Source organism: Thermobia domestica, chromosome 14 (assembly GCF_964235325.1).
Source record: "Thermobia domestica chromosome 14, izTheDome1.hap1.1, whole genome shotgun sequence".
NCBI classification, from domain to species: domain Eukaryota; kingdom Metazoa; phylum Arthropoda; class Insecta; order Zygentoma; family Lepismatidae; genus Thermobia; species Thermobia domestica.
Genome location: NC_137467.1, coordinates 112,537,212 through 112,545,730, shown reverse-complemented (window position 1 = coordinate 112,545,730; position 8,519 = coordinate 112,537,212). Strand labels below are relative to the sequence as shown.

Here is an 8,519-nt window from a genome sequence, read left to right as displayed (position 1 = left end):
TGGAAAAATTAACATATGCTTGTGATCATGGCTATCGCTCGAGCCAAATTATTAAATAAATAAACCTTAGAGAGCTACGGGGACAAGAGTGAGTACAACATTAAAACACGTTCAGAAAGGTTTAGTGGGGTGTGTGTATGTCAGACAATATATATGTGCATAGTTATTGTCGGTAGATATATTAAATTAATAAATCTCTTATTTATTACAGATGTCACACACACACACACACACATATATATATCACACATATGGGGGGTAAGGAATTTATTGTCTCATTTCGAAATTTGAACCTTCAGACTATGTCCTTTGGCCTAATTTTATCCACCCCCAATATAGATTATCTAATTCGCACACTGGTTCTGGCCCTTTCAATGTAGATTCGTTCATTTTCACCTTATCCCCACCTGTTCTTACTGCCTATTATCTTTATTTACAAAGAACTACGTTATTTAGCATCTTATAAGCATCTCTAAAGATTCATCTCAATTCCTCATCTTTTTCTTTTCATCATACCATCTATAATTGCCGGGAGAGCGTTCTTCGCTAAAGCAAGGTGCAACCAGAGAAGAGAAGAAGAAGCAGAGAGAGACAAAACAAGTAGAAGAAGAAGATGATAGTTACCAAATAAATTTCAACGAATGTTGTTGCGTCAAAGTAAACATTTAAAAATGGAAAGGTATGTTACTTACTTAATCAAAACTTGGATTCGTGTTCCATGTTAATGATAGGGAGTTGTTTCTGAAAGCCTTAAGTTAAAAAGAACTATGTGCTCAAGTATGGTATGATATAATAGTATGAATATTTGAAGTAAATTTTAGCGCCCTTAGTAAACCAGAGAAGGAAAATTGATCATAATAGTTAATAGTCTGTGTAGGTCAGGAGCTGCATCTTGAATTGGGGTCAAGTCTTAACGTTTGTCTGTATTTGATCTTTTGATTTTAATAAATAATAAATATCAAGTATATAACTGAGCTAAGGTTCCGCTGATGGCCCCTGCGATCAGAGGAACATGAATCTGTTGTAAACGTTATTTTGCTAATTAGCTACCGGTAGTATGCCTTCATCACAACTAGCTTCTCTGCAGTGATACTATACGGATCCACACAGAAATTCGTAATAAACATACTTCGGCAAATTTTTACTTTGACTCCAACTGTGACTTGTAACATGCTGGGTTCGATTCTCGTTGGTCCCTGTTCGGGATAAGCCATTTTTGTAACACGATTGGATCGTGTTGGGTTCGGTTCCAGTTCGGGGCAGCCGTTCTTATGGCCTGCAGGGTCTAATTCTTGTTCGAGCTAACCATTTTTGTGACTGGAAGAATCTGATGCTTACCTGATTCCATTCGGGATAACCAAATCCTATAACCTTGCTGGAAACAACTCCTGTTCAATACAGCTTACCTGTGGTGGATTTTAGCCATTGGCATGAAAAAGGCATTCGCAACAAAAATGATAATACTACAATAGAGAGTGCGCAAACCTCCCAAGTTGGATCTCGAACCAAAATACTGTTTCATGGAGGTTGCAACTACGAGCGCCCACCGTCCTTGCCGCGCCTGCTGGCGATAGCGGAATGAGTACAAGTTACTAGACGAAAACATCCACCATTTTTGGGTAGTGATTGTGCAGAAATGCTGTAAAGGTAATTGTACATAAAGAAATTAATTGTATGTAAATTTTATTCAGTTAACCCAGGTTATGTATAGTACTTACGTTAATGACATTACAACATTTTGTCAGTGATTTTTACTTAACATGTACCAAAATACCATGAGCCCAAAACTTTATAAATGTGTAATTTATGCGAAGAAATTATTATATATTTTTAATTTTATTCTTCCTTTCTATAAGGAAAATGACGCACTACGAATGCCGGCTAAATTTTATATTACGCAATGCACTAGTGTTAAACACACGCCATTTCGGTATCACACTTAACCACACTATAAATTGATGGATTTTGGGGGGGGGGATCATGTAGTCATTCTTACGAAGAAGATTTCTCCATGCTTCTTATTGCTCGTTGGCCAGTCATTATTTAGCTTCCGTGGAAGTTATTACCTTTCAATTCCAAGTGGAATTCACCCTTTTACTTGTGTAGGTTCCTTTACCATGCCTCGTTGCTTACATGATTTCACATATTAAACGTTGTCCTGGTATACGAACATAGATTTTGTACTAATTTTATTCTTATATACCTGCGCAGATTTAGCTTATTCTTTTCATAGTCAAACTTATTAAATCTTGAAGGATTACGAGGAAAAACTTTGATATTCTTCTCGGGCGTCACTGTAGTAAAACCATTGAACCACCATAACCACTTAGAGTACCTCTCGCGGCTTTTTTGCTTCAGCGTCAGTATGTTTACGCTGAGCATGCCAGAAAAGATTTTATAAATATTCATAATAAATATCCTTCATCAAAAATACAAATATCAAAGGGCGTTAAATAAGTTCACCATTAAAACAAAATAATTAAAGTGTTAAAAACAGTAAAAGTATTTTACGATGGCATTTGAATTCAAGGGACTATTTTTTAGATTGTCATAACCACTTTGCACCTCCTTTGTTCGGTGGACAGGAAGCACGAGTCATCACTCACAGGGTTGCCAACTTTTACAAAGATAAAACCAAAACACAGTTTGCGTCGACGAACAGTACATGAAGCCTCATTCCAATTCAGCCAACAGTAACTGGGAAATTTTAAAATGGAATGGGAGTGAGGGGGGCTACACACTCACAGACTTCAACCGATTCATGTGATCCGGTTCCCGGAGCAGTTTAGGAATCATTCCTAAACTGCTCCCGGAACCGGATCACATGAATCGATTACAATTACTAACACAGTGAAAGTAATGTACGATGTTAAGAATTATACTATAAGTACAAGGGCCACAATGTTACTATACGATGTTAAGAATTATACTATAAGTACAAGGGCCACAATGTTACTATACGAAGTTAAGAATTATACTATAAGTACAAGGGCCACAATGTTACTAAACATCAATTCAGGTGAAGCGGTGACTATGAATTTTGAGATCTAAATGGGAGGCTACCGCCCCCCAACCCCCAGCTCCCAAAATAATAATAAATAATCACACCACTACTATAAAGCTAAGATAAGAAGGGAAAAATTAAAAAAAAAAAGAAACACTCGTCTCTAATCATAAATCAGTGCATGACAAAGAAAAAAAAATTACATCTCAACAAGACAATAGGACAAGCAGCAGCAAACCAAATACTTTGCCTAATACTCAAATGCAAAACAAATACAGAATAAAAATAATATGAATTAACAGTGAAAGAAAACACTCACCATTTCGCCATAGGAGAAATCTCATGAATAATGAACTCATAACTGCTGATTCCACACACGAAAAAATAAGATACCAAGAACACATGCACAATACTCAACATTACTGAAAAATGTTCCTTTCCGCACACACGTCGTTTTATTAAACCGAGCACACTTGCTATTATTACAAACAAGAAACCAATAAACGTCCACTTTTAGAATACGTCGAAAATATCTTCAGTTTAGACCACAACTATGATAGGTTTTCTCTAACTCAATTCAACCAATTCAATTACGCGCTTCTCGAATGCCACAAACAGCAGCACACATACATGCACACAGAACATGTGACTACTAACCAACTACCATATGACTACACAGACACCTAGTGGGAAAAATATGAACTAAGACGTCACACCAAAGGCAATGAACAGTTCTAACAAGTGACGGATTGAGTGTAGCCCGCTCCCCCCAGTGATTTTTAACCAATCATAGTGATTCTAACGATTCATAATGAATCGGAATCGCATGTTATAAACATTTAAGATGTAAATGTTGTGGTAAGGAAGTTTTAGTATAACTAGTAGTAGCGGTAGTAGTAGTAGCAGTAGTAGTAGTAGTAGCAACAGTAGTAGTAGTAGTAGTTCTTAGCAATAGTAGTAGTAGTAGTAGGAACGGGTTAGAAGCCCCGCAGGGGTTAGTTGGGTTTTGTTCTCGATATAAGTAGTAGTAGTGACTCTTCCAGTTCCAGTGACAAAGAACTGGGGGGAGCGGGCTATACACAAGCCCAAGTGACTCACGCACAAACAGTTCCAGGAAGTAACTGAACCTATAAGAACCGATTAAAGTCACAGTTGGAGTCAAAGTAAAGACTTACCCATACTTCTTTCTCTTTGGTTTCACCTCCTGTGCCTTCAGCAATAATTTTCGAGATATGGTCTTGCATTCTCCGGAGCAGGTTCTCTTTAACAGGTCTTCTGCAAAACACCAACCAACTTGTGCTAGGTGGCCACAAAAGCACTAATGCCATACCGAACGTGCACTTTTACTATACGGATCCCTAGTATAAGTAGTACTATTAGTAGTAGTAGTAGTAGTAGAAGGAGAAGTAGGAACGGGTAGTAGGACTAAGTAGTAGTTGGAGTAGGAATAGTAATAGTAGGAGGAGGAGGAACGGGTAGTAAGAGTAGAAGTACGAGGAGTAGGATTAGTAGCGGGAGTACGAGTGATAGGGGTTGGAACGGCTAGTAGGAGTAGTAGAAGTAACGGGTAGTAGGTGTAGTAAGAGGAGAAGTACGAGTAGTATGGGTAGGCGTAAGAGTAGTAGTAGTATGAGTAGAAGTGAGAACGGGTAGTAGGAGTGGATGTATTAGTAGTAGTAGGAACGGGTTAGAAGCCCCGCAGGGGTTCGTTGGGGCAAGGTTCTAGAACACGGGTCCCCCTTCCCACTTAGCTATAATAAAGACAGAAAATAACGTGCCCTGCGGAGAACTAACCCGCCTTCACTCGCTGACGCTCGCTCCGCAATACTATATGAATTAAATATTTTTACTCTGGTACAGAAAAGAGCCAACTTAGCTATTAATCTATATGGGGGGACCTGTGTTCTAGAACCTTTCCGTTGGTTTGGGTTCTGTTCTCGACATAAAATGGTAAAACTACAGACTTGCACAATTTTTTCTGTACATTTCTGCTGGTAAGTCTTTACTTTGACTCTGACAGTGACTTTAATCGGTTGTTATAGGTTCAGTCACTTCCAGGAACTCTTTGTGCCTCAGCCACTGGTTGGAGCTGTTTATGCGGCTTAAAGATATATTGGTGGTTGTTCATGTTTTTTCCACTAGGTGTCAGCTGTGTGTGTTAAAGTGCGTGTTTCAATTTTCGTTTCATGGCTAATAGCGAATGCGGTTGAAAAATCGTTAATGAATTTGAAGAATTTGCACTTGTGTTTTTAAATAAGTTTGTATTAAATTCGAATATTAATTTCTCTCGCTTTGCAGCAGTGTGTGGTTTAATTGAGTTAGAGAAGACGTGAGCTTGTTTATTAGGAAAGTGTTTTTGTATCATAATTTTTCGTGTGTGGAATCAGTAATTATAGTTCATTATTCATGAGTAGAGTTCGGATTTTTATGTAATATCAACCCCCTAAATATGTAAGAAAAATAGCTGAAAATGTAAGAAATATGTAATATTACATAAGTTACATATTTATGAAAACGTAATATTAACACGTGTATATGAGTATGCAATTTTTAAACGAATTATGAAAACAAAGAGTAAAATCTACTACACTTTATCCTGCTTAATGCAAGTCCCCCAATGAAGTGAATTGCTTGAACACTTGAAACAGCCATACGTAATTGAAACAGCCCTACGTGATTGCAGGACAATAAAAATCAGACGCGAATGAAGAAAGATATAAATCTGCTAGAGAGAAACAGAAAGCCCCGAGAAAAGCAATGCGTACGGCATTTGTACGTCGGAAATCTCATGTAGTGTACTGTGGGCCCGTTTCAAATCGAGAACCTTTTACACTAAATGCGCATCCGTCACCACGGCCGAATCTTGAAATGAATTATACGTAATATATAAATTTAAATTCTAAAAGCGACTTAAGACGAAATGTATTGTTTTATATATATTTATTTTATGCAGGTAAAAGCAGTCTTATATCTTTTAAACAATACCAGCTGAACTAAGATTGAAGAATATTTCCACTAATGAACATTTTTAATTTGAAATAAAGTACTTACAAAAGATGTGCCTGCTGTGTATTGTTGCACAATGAGGTACAAGGTACATTTCCAAATGATCAAAAGTAAAATTTTGTCGGCGATCGGATAAAATTATTCTTGTATGCAGAGAATGATCCCTCCACATCACATGAGGTAACAGGAGCGTATTTCAACAGGGGGTTGTAGTTGGGGGAAATATCTTCAGGGGTGTTCTTGTTTCACCATTGAGAATCTCACACACTGCCAATAGGCTGTCGTAACCCGGGTTTCTTTCCAGCATTGCATTTAGTTTCTTTCGAACTTTTTCTTCTATATCTCCACACACACCTTGCAGCAGTCTCTAACATTTTAATGCTTGTAGGTAGCCAACCAAAATTGCTGTCTATATATGCGATATCACACGCTACTTTTGAGTCATTAAACAGTTTCTGAGCAATGCCAACTGACACAGCAGATTCCGATGGAAATGAATGAACAATAGGCTTAATTTTTTGAAATTGTTCATTGTAGAAATGTACTGCCTGTATCCAAGTGCCCCATCTCGTTAGCACAGGCTCCGGAGGAAGTGGCACGTCTGGCAGTTGATATCTGTAAACTTGAACACATTGTGGCGCCTTAACAAACATTTTTTTCGTGGAAGAAACTAGATTACTTCGCAAAAGTTGTCTCTTACCTCTTCAGCAACACGCTGAAGAGCATGGGCCATACAGGTGAAATGAATTAAGTAAGGGTAAAAAACTGTAAGTGCTCTAGCCGCTTTTAACACGTACGCTGCACTGTATGTATAGAGATCAAGGACTTTTTCTTCCTGAACTCCTCCCGGCCACAACACTTCAAGACCATCGTTTACAAAGCGAGCAATCGTGGAATGATTCGTTCGTTCCAGCAATTTACTCGCACTAAGATAGGATTTAGATGGAGCATCTTCACTTAGCTTTCCAATCACTAAATTTGCTACATAACGTCCCAAAACGTCTGTTGTTTCGTCCACAGAAATCCAAATATATGAACTATCTATTTCTGCCCTAATGGTATTTATAGCTTCCCTATACAAACTTCGAGATAACACTTTCGAAGAGTGGATTCGTCAGGAATTCGACGCCCGCAGTACTTCTCCAGAAAAGCACGGTATTTTGGCACTTCAACTTTGTTCCAAGGAATGTTTGCTGCTATCATTGCTTGGCACAAGTCTTTGAAAAACTCACTCACTGAAGTATTTTGCATTTGTGTCAAGAGTACTTGTTTTTCCGCAGTTCGCAAATTTTTATTTCTTGCATCGAGTGCACTTCATACATGGTGTTCTGACAGATTTCATTAAACATCCATTTACACTTGGCACAACACCACTTTACCGTCCGTAGTAAACGCATCATCGTTAGTTACCCAGACCGCAATTTCGCGGATAAAGTTGAGGCAACCGGAGCCATTCCTAACTTCGACGGTCAATACAAAACACGTGCGTTTTACAACCGCAGTACAAGAGTACTGTCCTGTCATTCAGTTGAACAAGCGAAGTTGTTTGAAAGCTTAGGTTACCTGCTATGATATTGCCATTATCGCCAGCTTCTTGGAACGAACTCTTGCAGCAAATTTCTGGAAGCACACTAGCATACAGTTTTCATTTGTAATTAGCTTATGGAAAATTACATGCATTTCAGGTTCAACTTTAAATTTTATATTTCCATTAGTTATGCAGTACTCTATAATGATACTATTAGATATTTCTTCCGTAAATTTTATAAATCTATGGATCCGTATAGTAAAACTACACCCTAGTTTTATTTCCCTATTTCAGTTGTAATTGTCGTTCAGGTTTACTTTTAGCGCACAACTCGAAATACAGTAAAACCTGTTAAGTTGGCTACCTGCTTATCTTGGCCTGGTTCGTCTTGAACCTGCATTTTCCCATAAGACATAGGTTGCTTATTACTCTGTAAGTTGGCCACCTTTCTATCTTGGAAGTTGGCCGCATTGAAGCAATGTTTACCCTATGACGATAATGATAAATTTACCTTCGTATCTTAGCCACACAAAATACCGTTTTGTTATTTTTCTTAACTCTTTCGTATTCCCGAGGCAGATGTTCTGTATTCATGTCTGAGGACAAAGAAGCATGGATTCCCACGATTTTTTCTTGGAAGTCAATGGCAAGAACGCTACCCTTATAAAGGGGTGGTGAAGGAAGATGTGAAGAAGAAAAATCACGTACAGGAATCCAGGAAATGACTGTACGCATTTGTTTACCCTGTCTCTTTTGGTAAAACCTTTAGCTGTGGCGGCTTCTTTCATCAGTGGGGAGCTTTTGCAATTCAATGTGAAAGCTAACCATCTTAATTGTCAACTATTGGCACCTGACGGCTTGTCGAAAGGTGGCGGATGTTTTAAGATATGAATTCTCTTAAGATTTTCTCAAAAACATCTTTTGCTCCGAGGGAAAGATATGTAGCTCATTAACAAGCGGTAGAGGATACTATGCAAGAAC

The 8,519-nt window shown here is 38.1% G+C and overlaps 1 protein-coding gene across 4 annotated transcripts in view; it reads left to right on the top strand.

The window, feature by feature from the left end:
• The first annotated feature begins 519 nt into the window (after positions 1 to 519).
• The window catches only part of LOC145670289 (xylosyl- and glucuronyltransferase LARGE1-like), a 290,539-nt gene continuing 282,539 nt past the window's right edge, over positions 520 to 8,519 (top strand). For 2 of the 4 annotated variants that reach the window (XM_081738744.1, XM_081738740.1), the window contains exon 1: positions 520 to 679. The gene's annotated coding sequence lies outside the window, so the exon portion shown is untranslated. Of the gene's footprint in view, positions 680 to 762; positions 783 to 8,519 lie in introns of those variants that run through there. The other 2 variants (XM_081738742.1, XM_081738741.1) reach the window with 2 other exon arrangements.